The 15,312-nt window shown below is 38.1% G+C and overlaps 1 pseudogene; it reads right to left on the bottom strand.

Moving 5' to 3' along the window:
- Nucleotides 1–9,149: 9,149 nt before the first annotated feature.
- Nucleotides 9,150–9,776, bottom strand: LOC116855262 (annotated as a pseudogene).
- Nucleotides 9,777–15,312: the final 5,536 nt, after the last annotated feature.

The raw sequence follows: 15,312 nt of genomic DNA, 5'->3' as shown, positions 1-15,312 counted from the left end.
GTGTGTGAAGTAGCACCACAATTTTAGAGAATATTTTGGTCATTCCTTATGAGTTAAATATAATCTTATCCTCTGACTGAGCCAATCCATTCCTAGGTAATGAAACATGTACACAAAAAAGACATGGGCATGGAATGTTTAATCATAATAGTACCAAACTGGAACCATACAAATGTCCATCAACAGGATGACCAGTTAAAACAACAACAACAGGACGACAAGTAACCAAACTGTGTCACATTCATATGACGGAATACTAATCAGCAACATAAATAACCACCACCACCACACACCAGGACCTAATCTCACAGACATTATGTTAAGCAAAAGAAGGCAAACACTAAAGTGCATATACTGCATGATTCTCTTTATATGAATTTCAAAAACAGTGAAACTAATATATAGTCATAATTATTAGTCAACATCCAAGATGCCCTCAACGATCCTTGTCTCCTGGTTTTCATATCCTTGTATAGTGCCCTCCTACACTGATCCATGTCTGGCCAAGTGACTGATACAATATCATAGAAGTGACAGTGTGTGACTTCCAGAGTTAAGTCATAAAATACATTGTAGTTACTGTCTCAGCCTCACTTGAATGGCTCACCATGGGAAGCCAGCCACCATATCGCAAGGAACCTGCTGGCCCTGAGAATAAGCCACCTTGGAATACGAGCCTCCAGTCCTATTCAGTCAGTCAGCTCACTGCAATCCTGAGCCTTGCTGACATGTGACACGGTCTCATGAAAGACTCTGAGTGAAACCACCTAAACGATGGAGTGCCAAATTCCTGACCCACAAAACCTACAAGAGAGAATAAAAATTTCTTGCTATTTTGAGCCACAAAGTTTAGGGTAATCATTCATGCAGCAATAGATTCTTAAAACATGATAAAAATCAAAATGATATTTGTGGGAAGGGGAATATTCACTGAAAAGAAGCACAGTATAACTTCCAAGGGTAATAGAAAAGTTATGTATCTTAATTTCAATGATGTTTATATGGATGTATTCATATATCAAATTTTGAACTACATGCTTACTATCCATGCACTTTATCGCATTTAAAATATACCTGAAAAAAAGTAAGTAAACGATAAAGAAAACATAACTCAGGAAAGAAAATCTCATTCACAGTATTAACTACACTATAAAATACCTAAAAACAAACACTAAAAATGTGCAAATTCTATACCAAACAAACAAACTATAACTCCTTGGAGAATAACACCAAGGGGGGAAAAAGACCTAAATAAAAAGAGAGACATGCTATGTTCTTAATAATAAATGTAATTAGACTTTTATTTAATAATATATAATAGAATATATTATGAACATTTATGGAGTGTTTTCAATGTAGCAGGCTCTGGTTCGAGCACTGCATATGATGACATCATATTATACCTTAAAATAATACATGAAGTGGGCACCTGGGTGGCTCAGAGTCCTGGGATCCAGCCCTGCATCTGGCTCCCTGCTTGGTGGGGAGCCTGCATCTCCCTCTGCCTTGTGCTCTCTCTCTCTCTGTCAAATAAATAAATAAAATCTCGGAAAAAATAATAACACATGAAGTTATTTCTATTTCATAGACAATTAAACAGGTTGAGAGATTAAGTCAATACTGTCAATATGTCTATTCTACAGATATTAATCTTTAAATTCAGTGTAATACCAAGCAACAACTCCAACACCATTTTTAGGAAATTTGGAGGACTAATTCTAAATATATATGGACGAGAGGAAGAACAATGACAGGAAGATTTGCTTTATCAAATCATGAAATCAAAGGATGCAAAATAAATAGTGATTTAAGTGGGAAAATTTGAAAAAGACATTAACAAATAAATAGGGAAAGTGAATATAAAGCCCAGAAATAGATCCACATATACAGAAATTTCTGGTTGTAAAAATACAATATTTTGAATCACTGGTGAAAGAATATGCAATTCAATAAAATGGTCTGAACATACATCCACCATTTGGGGAACAAATTACATTGTTTTCCTATCACATACCATATAAAAAGTTCTAATGGATTAAAATATCAAATACTAAGTAACTACAAAGTATTAAAGGAAAAGTAACATAAATTTTTATAACTTGGGGTAGGAATGGCTTTACTAAACAACACTCAAAGCTCAAAACTCACCAAGGAAAAAGTGGAAAGATTTAATTACATGACTTTAAAATTTCTATTTATTGCATGATATCATAAGTAAAAATTAAAAGGTATATTTGCAACATATGGAACTGAAAAAGAATACACAAAGAACTTCTAAAAAGACAACTCAATAGAAAAATGAACATTGAATATATAGTTCACAAAGGAAATTTAAATGGGCAATAAGCATAAGAAAATGTATTTGACTTTTCCAGTAATTGTAAAAATGCAACCTAAAATAAAAGTGAGATGTTTTTATACCTAACAAACTGGCAAAAATTAAAAAATATTGATTATATCTACTGTTCACAAGGACTTGGGAAAGGAACAATCTTATGCACACTTCATGAGAAAATCAATGAACAAAATCCTTTTGTAAAGCAATTCAACATTATTTTTCAGAGTTAAAATTTTATATATTCTTTGACCAAGTAATTTTACATTCATAAATCTATCCTGTGGATATGTCCAAACATGAGCACAAAGATATTCTAATAAGGATGTTTAATGCAGCATTATCTACAATACTAAAAATTTTTTAAAAACACAAATGTCTGTCAATAAAGAGGTTAGTTTAATAAATTGGGATATATTACATAATAAAAATATTAGTAATGATATGCAAGTGCATAGAGTTAGAACTTTGTGATCATTGTGGAACAATTACTAAGACATGTCCATTGAACGTTTATAATTATGCATGAAGCATTATTCATTTGTTTAAGAAATGTGTATTAATGCAGTGAAAAAGAACTCAAAACGTACAAATCAAAATATGTATATAAAGTAGAAAATGAAGATGAACTTTGAGAATTATTCTGTATTCATGCATAACCATGTATTTTACAAAAATACAATAATTTATTTCTATTACCTGTACAACCAAAAATAGAGGAATATAATCATCAAAAATCCATTACATTTATAATATACAGTTTATTAAATATAAGACTCTGATAACTTGAATGGTAGGTAATATTGCCAAACTTTTTTATAATTTTCAAAAGTCAATTTTTTACATTTTCAATGTAAATTTTCAATTTACATTCAGCAAATATTTAAGGTCACTAAGCAAAGAGCACTGTGTTGGGTACTTAGACATAGTAGCCCGAGAATACACAGCCAACTGCCCTCCTAGAGTTCACAGTCTATTTAGAAGTAGAAAAAATAATAAGTAGTTAAATGAAATACAATAAAAGTTAAAACGAGGGAAATATGAGGTACAATGAAGAGGAAATTGCAAGAAAACCTAATTTAACCTAATCTAAAATTGACTCAAAGAGCACAAACAGCTCTAAGAAAGAAGATAGCCTTTCTAGAAGAGATGGTTCCATTAGAACTCAAGTGTTGACTCAGGGTAGCCAGAGAGCAGGAGGGAGTGCGGGGGAAGGAGAGGGAAAGAGACCAAAATGAGACTGTTCAGGGCAGAAGAAATTATCATGTGCAAAGTAGAAACGGTTGGAATGTAGTGGGTGGGGGTTGAGTGGCAAGAAGTTAGTTTGGAGAGCGAGCCCAGGACCTATTCGTGAAATTTCTGATTATCCCTGTTAAGAAAGGAAGAACTTTATCCAAGAGCCAGTGAGAAGTCGCTTAGCAGTTTTAAAGCAGGAGCGTCACAGGCTCAGATTTCTAGCCGGTTTCTGAAACACCGCATCAGACGACTGTGGAGGAGGCACAGGACTGAGGCAGAGAAACCTATCAGAATGCGGCCAGTGCAGGCTCCGCAGAGATGTGGGTGGGGCCGAAAGACGTTTGACACGCGGAAGTCAGCGGAGCTGACTGAGCCGCGAGGGGGAGCTGGCGGCGGAGGGGCAGGCGGAGTCGCGGGGGCTCGCGGCGCCGCCGGGGAGGGAAGGAGGGTCCACGGGCAGTAGGGACTGGACCGGATCCTGGGCCTGGGGGCTCCAGTGGCTCCGCTGGCCCGGGGGGCGGGGGGGCGGGGGGGCGGGGAGGCGGGAGGGGCGTTATTCCGAGAAGACAGGGAGGCCGCCCAGCTGGCGCACCGCAGCGCGGAGAGCCGTCGGCCAGCAGAAGGCGGAGCCGGCCCCGAGAGCCATTGGAAAAGCTGGAAAGATGAGAATAAAGGAGCAGGGCGGTTTCCCTGGCGCCGCAGGCCGGGCTCCGACCCCCAGTCCTCCTCGCCCTGCTACAAGAGGCGGCGCCACGGTGCCTGTCGCCAGCCCCCAGAGCAGCTCCGTGGGGACCCAGCTTCCTGCTGAGTCCCACCTGCAGCGGGCCCGGGAGCTGGGCGGCGGGTTTGTGCGAGCCGCCTGCTAGCAGGCAGGCCACAGCTCCCCAGGTGGGGGCGGGCGGAAGGAGGCACCTGCTGGAAGGACCCAGGAGACTTTGCCGGGGTCCAGTACAGCTATTTCTATTTTTCTTTGACTTACTCTTTGTACGTCAATAAACTTATTTTGGGGTGAGGGGGAGAATAAATTCCAACTTTCGATATACCCGCTGGTCTCTACCAGATGAGTGGCCTCTACCCACTCATCTTCCTTTCTACGAATTAATTTTTTATAAGTCATAGATATGAGTCTTCTAATCATTTTTATTAACTATTTTCTAGAGTTGTCTGGAACTATTTCCTTCTTTGAGGAGACTTAGGCATTACTTGTGGTGTTAGATGCTTGTGGTGTTTCTTCTGAAAATGGAGTTCTACCCTAGGGATTAAATAAAATTATCTAGGACGTAAGTACGGTTTTGAAAATTATAACAAAGAATGAGCTGTAGGAGAACTATCCTCTAACACAAGAACACAAGTGAAAAGTTTATCAACAAACCATTATGTTGGGTTATGTTTTTAGGGGATCAATAATAAATATTAATTTATGTTCCAGTTAGATGCCATGCTATGGTGGGTTGAATAAACTACCATTCCCCTAAGATGTCCACGTCCTAATCCATGGAACCTGGTGAATGGCAAAGGGATTTTGCAGGAGTGTTTAAGTCAAAAACCTTGAGATAGGGAGATTATCTTTGATTATCCAGGAGGGTCCAATGTAATCATAAGGATCCTTATAAAAGGGAGTCTGGTGGGTCAGAGTCAGAAAAGGTGATGTGATGATGGAAACAAAGGTCAAGTGATCCGGCCATGAGCTCAGCTCTGCAGACAACCTTTAGAAGGTGGACGAGAAAATAAACAGATTCTCCATCAGAGCCTCCAAAAGGAACAGAGCCATGCAGATCCATTTTGGGCTTCCAACCTGCAGATTATAAAAATAGTAAATTTGTGTTTTCCTAAGCCACTAAATTTGTGGTAAATTGTTATGGCAGCAAGAATACAGGTGTTCTGGGGCACCTGGGTGGCTCAGTGGGTTAAGCCTCTGCCTTCAGCTCGGGTCATGATCCCAGAGTCCTGGGATTGAGCCCAGCATCGGGCTCCCTGCTCAGCGGGAAATCTGCTTCCCTTCCTCTCTCTCTCTCTGCCTGCCTCTCTGCCTACTTGTGATCTCTCTGTCAAATAAATAATAAAATCTTTAAAAAAAAAAAATACAGGTGTTCTTGAAAGTAGTGTATCAGCCTGGGTTCTTCTACACACAATGGGTGATTTTGCCTCAATTTTTTATTAAACAGAATTCAAACTTGAATTTCTTGAATCCAGAGCTCTCATACACCTAAAAACTTTGTGTGTACTCATAATCTCCTTTTCCTCAAACTAGGGAAAAGGTTTTCTACTTTCTGAGAACTTATTCTCTTCACCAGTCCCTATTTTTACCTGGGTCTTACTCTTTCAGTGATCTCTGTCTTCTGTCTTTACTTGCCCCCTTTCAACAGCCTCTATCCATCAGTCTATAAACAGGTTCAAATAATAACCACATTTATGGAGCCTTTTTAACTGCCAGACATTAAGCTATGGTCTACTTCATTACAGCACAAATCCTCTGAGATTGAATTTTATGAGTAGTGGCAGATTTACTGAGATGTCTTAAATTTAAATCTTAAACTTCAAAGCATTCGATGGCACAAGTCATATCCAAAGCATATCTAATTTTATATTTTTAATTTTGTATTTCTTTTCTTTAAAAAGTCCCCTCAAGTTGTATGAACTTCACAATTCCACAAAACCATGATCTCAATGTACCTAAAGGTAAATATTATTATTGTCCCCTTCTTACAAATAAGAAAACTGTGCCATGAGAGGTTTTATAATTCACCTAAGATTATTTAAACAGTAAGTGGCATAGCAATATTTTAGCCCAATTATTTCTGACTCTCAAATCCAGAAACTGATAATTTGCCCATTAAATTGTTGTCTCTTCAGGGAATTTCTTACCTTAACACATCCCTTCCTTTCCAGCTTCTCTTTTCCTCTAGTTAATATTTTATCTGTCTTTTTTTCATTTCATGATCCAAAAAATAATCTATGTCTAACATCTCTACTTCCTTTTCCCATTATAATTTTAACTCACTATAATCCAGCTTCTACCCACCCCACTAAAACGCTTACCGTCTCCAATAATCTCCAATTCACAAAATCCAATGGATGTTTTTTATTTAGCATACTTGAACTAACTGAACCATACTCAAACCATTCCTCCCCTTCTAAAGCTTTCTCTTTCCTTAATTTTAAAGCATATTTTCAGGGCGCATGGGTGGTGCAGTCAGTTGAGCCTCTGACTCTTGCTTTCCACTGAGGCGTAACCTCAGGGTGGTGAGATTGAGCCCCATGTCGGGCTCTGTGCCCAGCTCTGAGTGGGCTTAGACTTCTCTCCCTCTCCCTCTGCCCTTCTGCCTTTCTCTAGAATAAATAAATCTGTAAGAAAACAACAACAACAACAAATTACTTCCTTCTTTCTCCCCCTTCTAGGGTTGTGCCTTCTTTTATTTATTGTGCTTCTCTTTCATTTGTCCCACTTCCTCATTCTACTCATTAAATATCAATGAAATTTCTAGTATTTTTTCTTCCCCCTTCTTCTCACTCATCTCATTTCCTTACAGTTATCTCATTTTCACATGTCCTATAGCTTTAACTAGACTCTAATAGTAACAAATCTGTATCTCTGTCTTAACGATGCATCATGAATTAAAGACCTACACATACAATTGCCCATTAGAGATCTCCGTCTTCATACACTACTTCCAATTTAGCAGTTCTAAATCTAAATTTAAATCTAAATCAGCTCCTCCTTCTGCCAAACCCATCTAGTCAATCAAGTCAAACCCCAGGAATCTTCCTATTTCCTCATATTCTGTAAGCAATCTTAACCAAGTCCTTGTGGTTCTACCTTTTATTCCCTTTTCTTCAACCCCACGGGGATTGCTTAACTCAGATTATCACCATATCTGACATCTTTTATCTTAAGATACTTATAATTTATCTTACTAATCTGTATTTAAATCCCTTTACACACACACACACACACACACACACACACACCCAAATGGCATACTCCTAGTCACTTCCTCCAGGGTGCTTTTCTTAAAATGCAATTACTTTCCTTGTGTAAAGCCATTTTCATCTTCCTATTGCAGAAGTGATTAATTTAAATGTGTTGCATGACAATCTGATATCCTCATTATCTGTCCCTAATTACATGTGACCTTAACTTCCCAGGTATCTGCCTTAAATCTATACAAGTATAGATTTGTGAACTTTTTGTTGGTATTAAACTATGTTGTTCCATATCTCTTTCACACACATGTCAATCTCCCTGGCAAGTTTCCATTGCTATGGTCCTCCATACAAATTCCTTAAGACTCAACACGTGTAATTTCCCTGAACCCCTCCTTTCCCCCTCATCAGGTAAAATTGATTACCTCCCCACATTCTGCTTTGTTATTGGACATCCATCTCCCCCAATGTTACAGAACACTTGTTCAGAGGTACCTCAGGTCTTGCTTCACGGAGAATCTGCAGAGCTCAGCCACTGGGATCAGATTAAGACAGAGAATGGGGGCAAGGCCTACAGCAACCAGTGCTAAGATCTTGGTGGATAGCATTCCTGCATTCCTACTTGGAGCAGCACAGAGCCAAGATCTCAGCCAGCAGTTCTGCTCATCTGCAGACCTGAGCTGGAGGCTCCATCTGGCCAGGGTGCTCAGTGTGCAGTTCTATCTGATTCGACCATGGAGTCTGTTCTACAGCCCCACCTATGCAGGGACCAAATCCACAGCTTGCCTAACAGAAAGCCTGGCCAGTTAACCCAGGCAAACAGAAAGCTCATCCTATAGCCCTGCTTCCAGAAGGAGCCAAAACAGTAGCCCTGCTCAACTGATAAATACAGCCTCTGGCCCCACATAACCAGGGAACCTAAACAGTGACTCTGAGCATCCTCAGAGCCCAGCCAAGAAGTCTAGCCTATGGCCTTGTCTGATTGTTGAACACAGCCTAACACCTGGTCCAGACAGGGAGTTTAGTTAGTGACCCTGCCTAATCGTAGAGCATACTCTCAGGCCTACCAATGAGTGAGCACAGACAGCAACTGCAATTGACCAGGAAGCACAGTGTCTAGCTCCACCCAACTGGGGATACAGGTGGAGGCCCCTCCCCACCAGGCACCAGCCAGAGACTTTGTCCAACAGGAGAATATCTGTGTGTGTGTGTGTGTGTGTGTGTGTGTGTATTATATTCTCTACATATAGTGGTATAACACCACAGGACAGTAGACAATGTTGCATTAAGGGTATATATTATAAATGCTAAAACATCCGCTAAAATAACACAACAAAGTTTTATAGCTAATGTGTCAACAGGGGAGATGAAATGAAAATTTTTTAAATACTCAGCTAAAAATGTGTCAGGAAAAGGAGATGACGGGAACAAAGAAAAGATAGGATAATTAGAAAATGGGTAGTACTACGATAGATGAACCCATTAAATATAAATGTTCTAGACATTTCCATTAAAAAGTGGAAATAACAGATTAGATACGAAAGCAAGGTCCAATTATATGCTGACTAAAGGAAACTCACTTAATTTTTGTTTTCAATTTGAAAGTAGCCATTTATTAACTGACCAGATTGCAAAAATAATCGTGGTAGATAACTTAGTTCAACCTTCTAATAAGCCTATTGATCTGGTCTTTCCTGTGGCCCTCATTTTCTCCTTCTACAAAATGGGTGGTCTTTTTCTTCATTCCCCCTCTTGAAGGGCCATAAAAAGTTGTTTGCTTCCTTGAAACATTTTCCAACAGTATAGACCTCGTGAATCAGATGCTCTATGCAGATGATGCCATATTTACCAAGAGATTGAGCAATCAGTGTGTTCTGTGTCAGGGCAATCTGCTGCTTATTGATTTTGTAGTAACTGTGCTCGTAGATCAATTGATTCACCAACATCAAGTTTGGATATACCCATGCTATATATGGTTCCACAATCCTTAGCATGTTAACTGAAGCTTTGTTGAGCTTAAAAAGATGCCATTGAAGATTTGGTGAACATGAAGAAATTGCAACACCTTTTGAACCCCTGGGTTCGCACCAATGAAACCTCTGATCCCAATGATATGTGCCAATTTGGGTTCTGCAGGTACCTAGAAGTTGCCAACTTTTTTTGACATCCTAGCCATCCAAATCTCAGTTCTGTACATCTGCCTATATTCCTTGTGGTAATGCTTAGCTTTTTCATAGATAAGCTTCCTCTTTGCCTTTCAAAGCATCTTTTTCTCAGACACTTGCCATTCAATTCTACAAAATTCCTTCACTTTCTCTTAAGGGTTTCTGGCATAACAGAAACCTTATTTTTCTCCTTTTCTGCAGCCCCCCCACCATGGTTCCATCCAGAAAAGAGATGAAGGAAACTCATTTTAAATATAAAGGCACAACTACATAAATAGTAAAAGATGGGATGCATGGGTGGTTCAGTTGATTAAGCAGCTGCATTTGGTCATGATCTCCGGGTCCTGGATTGAGCCCCATATTGGGCTCCCTGCTCAGCACGGAGTCTACACTCATCCTCTCTCTCTCAAATAAATAAAAAAAAAAAATCTTTTTAAAAAATAGATAAATTTTTTAAAAAGATGAATAGTGAAAGAATGGAATGATAGACCATCCCAACATTAAACCAAATGAAAGGTGCAGTGGTTATTTACTACTAGTTAAAGCAGGGTTTAAACCAAAGAATATTACCAGAGTTAAGAAGTATTATTTCATAATGATGAATAAATACAGCTCAATAAATAAAGGGTAATCTTTTCAACAACTTATACTGTAAAATTTGACATTCATATGCAAAAAGAGAACTTTGATCAGATCCCTATCATATAAAAATACCTTAAAGTAGATCATAGAACTAAAATCTAAAACTTAAAACTATAAAACTTCTAGAATAAATCATGGAAGAAAAACCTGCATAACTTTGGGTTATGCAAAGATTTAGATACGACTCCAAAAGCATGATTCATAAAACAAAAAATTAATAAACTAGACTTCATCAAAATTTAAACCTGCTCTTGGAAATATACTGTCCAAAAATGAAAAACTAAACAGACCAAGAAAAAGTATTTGCAAACCACATATCTAATGAAGGACTTATTCAAAATATATTAAAACTCTCAGAACTCAATAATAAGAAACAGGCAGTCCACTAAAAAATGATCAAAAGATCAGGTAATGATCTGGGGGTCATGGGATCTAGCCCTCCATTGGACTTCTTACCCAGAATGGTGTCTGCTTAGGATTCTTTCTCTCCCTCTCTCTCTCTGCCCCTCCCCTGGCTTACACAGGCACACACTCTCTCTCTCTTTCTCTCTCTCTCTCTCAAATAAATAAATAAATAAATCTTTTAAAAAAGAAATGAGCAAAAGATTTGAACAGATGCTTCACCAAAGAAGGTACATGGATGGCAAGTAAGCACTTGCTTAACATCATCAGTCATTGAGAAAATGCAAATTAAAACCACTACATTTAGAATATCTAAAATTTAAAAGATTGGCTTTACCAAGGGAGGGTGTGGATGCCAAATAACTGGAGAATTCACATAATGCCAGTAGGGAAGTATACCCAGTTTTTGGAAGTTTCTTAAAAAGTGAAACATACATACCATATAATCTAGCCATTCCATTCCTAAGTATACTCAAGAGAAAAAAAGCTTGTGCATGAATATTCACAGTAATTTTGTTTTAAAATGCTGTGTGAAATAAGCTACACTAAAGATGTCACATACTGTATAATTCCATTTATATGAAATTCTAGAAAATGTGAAATCTGCAGTTCCAGAAAGCAGATAAGTTGTTGCCTGAGATGAGGAAAAGGCCAGGGAGGAGAGGAATGGACTATTCAAAGAGGCACATAAAACTTTTTGAGTTATGATTATATTCCTTGCCTTATTTGTGGTGATGGTCTTATGGATATATAATTGATATGGATTATAAAACAAATTACATACCTTATGGCAGCTTACTGTATAACAACTATATCTCAATAAAGATTTAAAAAATAATAAAAAATAAACCTCTAGTCCCAAATCATAATTAGAAATCCAAATAAAAACAATTATTTAACACAAAATTTATGGAATTATGTACTCACTACAGGCCAAGCACTGTGCCAGTTGCCTTGGAGGAACACAAAAAAATAGTCGAGTCCTTGCATTTAATCATATATCATGACCGAAATATTTACAAGGCAGCATATATCAAGAATATTGAACAGATTTTAACTTTAAGGAAGATGGCAGACTAGGAGGATCCTAAATTCATCTCTCCCACAAACATACTTAGACAACAGCTACATCAGTGCAGCCAGTTCAGAAAATGACATGCAGAACAGACTTTCCGCAGTTAATGGTAAAGAAAAGGCCATATCAAAAAAGGTAGGAAGGGCAGAGACACGATTGAGAACCAAACACCTTGCAAGACTAACCACAAACAGGAAGGATACCATGAGCAGAGAGAAGGCAGAGGAGCAGACCAGGTACCCCAATATGGGGGACCTGTACAGAGAAGATGAGTCCCCATGACATCTGGTTTTAAAAATCAATGGGACTTAACTTGGAGAATTTTTACAGCCAGCAGGGCTTAATTCTGGGTACTTTAAAAATCAGCAGACTTAGCTCTAGGAGAGCTAGATGCAACAGAAAATTGAGTACCTGCCTTTCAAGAGATAGCACAACAAACAACTTCCCACCCCAAGACACAGCATAGAAGGGACAGTTTGAAAAACACCTAGGGTATACATGAAGATTCATTTACTAATCTTAAAACCAGTACTAGAAGGTCAGGGATGTTTAGAAGATTTCTGTAAGAACAAAAAAGCTGTCAGACTCCATTTCTCCCCCTGAACTGTAACCACCACAGCCCCCCTCCCCCGAATCGAAGCCTAGATAGCCTGGACATTTGCAGGAATGAACACAAACCCTCTTAACTACTTGACTAATACTTTGTGCCCTGCCCCCACATTCTCCAGAGGATCTGCACCATCCAATCCATCCCACTTGGCAGGAGTCCCTCCAAAGTGGCTTCTGCTGTGTCTCATCCTACAAGCAGCCCTGGAAAGGACCACTCCCAAGTGACTCCTGGTCTGAGGAAAGGGGAAGATAACCACATACACCAGTTCAACTGCAGACCCAGCAAGCGAACTTCATAACTGGCAGTGCAGAGTGTACCCCATAAATCAGTGCATCTACAGTCTGGCCAGCACCTGATCTAACGGCTGGCCCTGCTCACCAACAAAAACTTCTAAGAGGCAGCACAGGGAGAGAATCCTACAGTTCAGGGTCACCACAGCTCCAAAAAACAGCTGAGGACAGCTCGCTGTTCTGATTGTTGATATCACCCAATTATAAGCCAACAATGGCCTAAGACTGGCCCCTTAACTGTGCAGAGACAAAACCCAGCCCATGACAGGCAAGGTGGGCCATTGCAGTCTACTGAATTAAAGGCAAATGTGGCCCAGCCACAACAGTAGGGTGGGTGCATGCAACCTACAAAGGAGACACCCTTGAAGCATCAAGGTCTGGGGAACAGGAGACAAACACTGCAAGACACAAGAGAACCCCTTCTTCATAAAGCCACAAGAGCTGGAGATGTCGCTGACTTTCCCAATATAGAGAAACAATCAGAGCGCTAGACAAAATGAGGAGAGACAAGAATATGTTCCAAATGAAAGAATAGGACAAAACCATAGCAAGAGACCTAAGCAAAACAGAGATAAGCATATGCTTGATAGATAATTTAAAGCAATAATCATAAAGATACTCACTGGACTAGAAAAGAGTGCAGGGTCAATGAGACTCTCACAAAGAGATGGAAATTATAAAGAGGAACAAATCAGAGATAAAGAGCTCAATAACTGAAAGTAATGATTAGCTTAGATTAGAAAAGGCAGAAGAACTATCAGTAATTTGGAAGACAGAGTAATGGATAGCAACCAAGCTGAACTGCAAAAAGAAAAAAAAATAACAATGGAAAATGAGACTAAGTCAAGAGAACTCAGTGGCATCATGAAGCATAATGACATTCATGTTGTAAGAATTGCCGAAGAAGAAAAGCAGGGGTAGAAAATTTATTTGAAGAAATAATAGCTGAAAACTTCCCTAAACTGGGAAAGAAAATGGACATGCAGATCTAGGAAGCACAGAGTCACCCCAGTAAATTCAACCCAAGGAAGTAAAATCAACCCAAGGAAGTCCAATAATTAAAATGGCAAAAGGACTGATAAAGAGACCGTTTTAAAAGTAGCAAAAGAACAGTTGCATACAAGGGAAAACCCACAAGGATATCAGCTGATTTTTTCAGCAGAAACTTTGATATATTCAAACTGCTGAAAGGTAAATACATGAACCAAGAATATCTAGCAAGGTTATCATTCAGAATAGAAGGAAGGATAAAGAGTTTCCCATATAAACAAAACTTAAAGAAAAAAACAACAGTTAAAGGAGTTCATCACCACTAAATCAGCTTTATAAGAAATGTTAAAGGAAATTTTTGAGTGGAAAGCAAAGGTCATAATCAAGGTTAAGAAAATTATGAAAGAAAAAAAATTCACAGGTAAATGAAATATAATAAAAGTACTAGATGAATCACTTACAAAACTCTTACAAAGATTAAAGCACAAAAGCAATAAAATTAATTTTGTCTATAAAAATCAGTCAAAGGATTTACAATATAAAAGTATGTAAAATATGATATCATAGACATAAAATGGGGGTTACTGCTTTTAGAATGGGTTCAAACTTAAGCAACTATCAACTTAATATACACTGTTACATGCATAAGATGATAATGTGAATGTAATAGTAACCACAAATCAAAAACCAGTAATAGATAAACAAAATATAAGAAGAAAGGAATATAAGCATCTCACTAAAAACAGCCATCAAACCATAAAGGAAGAGAGCAAAAGAAGAAAGAGAAACAAAGAGCTACAAAAACAACTGTAAAACAAGTAACAAAATGTCAGCGAGTGCATGTCTATCAATAATTACTTTGAATGTAAATGGACTAAATGTTCCAATCAAAAGATTAAAAAAAACAAGACCTATCTACAGGCAGCCTAAAGGAAACTCATTTCAGATGTAAAGATACATGCAGATTGAAAGGGACGGGATGGAAAAACATTTACAAATGGAAGAAAAAAAAAAAAGGTGGGGTAGCAATGCTTATATCAGACAAAATAGACTTTAAAACAAGGACTGTTGGGGCACTTGGCTGGCTCAGTCACAACAGCATGTGACTCTTGACCTCAGGGTTGTTGAGTTTGAGCACTACATTGAGTATAGAGATTACTTAATTAAAAATTGTTTTTAAAAAGACTGTAATAAGAGACTAAGAAGGACCCTATATAATGATAAAAGGAACAATTTGTTTGACAAGAGGTTATAGCAATTGTAAACATTTATACACCCAATATGGCAGCACCAAACATATAAAGCAACTATTAACAGACATAAAAGAAGAAATTGACAGTAATAAAATAATAAAAGGGGACTTTAACACTCCATTTATATCAATAAATAGATCATCCAGACAGAAAATCAATAAGGGAACAGCAGCTTTGAATGACACATTGGACCAGATGGTCCTAACAGATATGTTCAGAACATACCATCCAAAAACAGCAGAATACACATTGTTTTCAAGTGCACATAAAACGTTCTTTAGATTGGATTAATGTTAGGCCACAAAAAAAGTCCAAAAAATTCAAAAAGATTCAAATCATATCATGCATCTTTTCTATAACAACTATACAAAAACTAGAAATCGATCACAA

This window comes from Lontra canadensis, unplaced genomic scaffold (genome assembly GCF_010015895.1).
Source record: "Lontra canadensis isolate GAN:19392208 unplaced genomic scaffold, GSC_riverotter_1.0 scaffold100, whole genome shotgun sequence".
Classification (NCBI taxonomy): Eukaryota; Metazoa; Chordata; class Mammalia; order Carnivora; family Mustelidae; genus Lontra; species Lontra canadensis.
The sequence above is the reverse complement of the archived record's forward strand: the minus strand, read 5'-3'. Positions and strand labels throughout refer to the sequence as shown.